This window comes from Palaemon carinicauda, chromosome 37, assembly GCF_036898095.1.
Source record: "Palaemon carinicauda isolate YSFRI2023 chromosome 37, ASM3689809v2, whole genome shotgun sequence".
Lineage (NCBI taxonomy): Eukaryota > Metazoa > Arthropoda > Malacostraca > Decapoda > Palaemonidae > Palaemon > Palaemon carinicauda.
In genome coordinates, this window is record NC_090761.1 from 29,421,559 (window position 1) to 29,423,570 (window position 2,012).

The window sequence follows — 2,012 nt, forward strand, 5'->3', positions numbered from 1 at the left end:
TTAAATATATGTAATAAAATCATGAGAATAATCTTATCTTTTCTCTTTCAACAGGAAAAGCGAACTGTCACAGCTTCAGACTCCTGACATTGGGTGGTGAGTACAGGACAAGTAATATTTTGTAGTGTTTTGTAATAACTCTTACCTGAAGACTTTTAATTGAACACTTTCTTTTTATTCTTCTTAGTGTAGGTAGTAGTAGAATAGAGAGAGAGAGAGAGAGAGAGAGAGAGAGAGAGAGAGAGAGAGAGAGAGAGAGAGAGAGAGAGAGAGTACCATTTGCAAGAAGCAGATAAGGTTTGAAGTAAAGACAAGATGGTTTAATTTGTTAAAAAGGCATATGCCACTTCAGACAGACTTAAGAAAGCAACCTTATTGCTCCTTATTATAAGGACCATTATAGCTCGGAGATTGAAACATATTACACTCGTCTTTTCATGTTTTTTTTTTTTTTTTTTTTTTTGCATCATAAATATCACATCAAGCAATCTACTGAAGCTTTGATTCTCTCTCTCTCTCTCTCTCTCTCTCTCTCTCTCTCTCTCTCTCTCTCTCTCTCTCTCTCTCTCTCTCTCTCTCTCTCTCTCTCTCTCTCTCATTTACCCCCAAGGTATACAGTATTCTTGTTGACATATGCTGTTATGAATATGTATCACTAACGCGAGTGGTTTCCTTATTTCCTTTCCTCACTGGGCTATTTTTCCCTGTTGAAGCCCTTGGTCATAATTATAGCCTCTTGTTTTTCCAACTAGGGTTGTAGCTTAGCTAGTAATAATAATAATAATAATAATAATAATAATAATAATAATAATAATAATAATAATAATAATAATGTCCCAATTTTCAAGTTGCTTACAAACACTACGTATGAAGACTGCAGTATCCTTGTAGAGTTCCTATCCAATCTGTTGATAATACAATTCCAAAATGCTAATATTTGAACATCTGAAACCTAATCTACGAACATAAACCTCATGACAAAATCTGTGGAAATTGGTTGGCCTTTCAGGAAGATTCTTAAGTCAGTCACTGGGGCCTGGGAGGCCGTTCAATAGCTCTGTGAAACTGGAGGAAACTCTGCAGTTGTTGTATGAAATGAAGTCAAATGATTGGACACCAAGATGCAAGAAATGAAATGGAGACTGAAGTATAGTTCAAGGTTAAAATTTAGGTTCAGAAAAGGGTCGAAATGACAATGCAAACACATTTAAGTAATGCCTACAGTACTCCTGCTTTAGGTGCATTGGTGGCATTGTTCCTCCCTATGGAGAATGTGGCACTAAAATAGCTTTAATTAGGGTACTTTATACTTGCTGATTGGGCTTTCACCCTTCACAGCCTATATATAGACATAAGCAAGAGAATACAAGTTTGATGGGGAAGTAAAATCTCAAGAGTCACTTCCTGATAACAGTCAGGATATTATGTTCACAGCCTTCTGTAGGGATTTAGATATATCAACTGGGAAGACCATAGTCTTCGTATAACAGATATAGAAAAGGCTACTCTAACTCAGCAATTTATCCAGTTCAGGTGTTTTTGGAATTTTTCGGAGATATTATAAACAGAATACCTGTTCATCTGCATTGTTATTGTTATCATTGCTAGTTAAGCTACAACCCTAGTTGGAAAAGCAAGATGCTAAAAATCCAAGGGCTCCAACAGAGAAAATAACCAAGAAAGGAAAGGAAATAAGGAAACAGATTGAATAGTGTGCCTAAGTGTACCCCAAAACAAAAGGACTAAAAGTCCAGTTTCAAACTAGAAAAACAAAAGTTACCCTCAGGACACGCTGAGCTTCCAACGTTTGAAACAAGAAAAGTAGGCTTCAGTTTCTTTAACTAGAGCCTCAATACTTGGCAAATGGAATCTTATCACAGATATGGCAGAAGAAAAAAACAATTCATGTATGGAGAACTGTCATGGGGAGCAGCAAACCAGGCCGTAATGATGTGTGATATCATGAAGTCAAATAAATAAATAGATAAATAGTTATTATCATGATTATTATT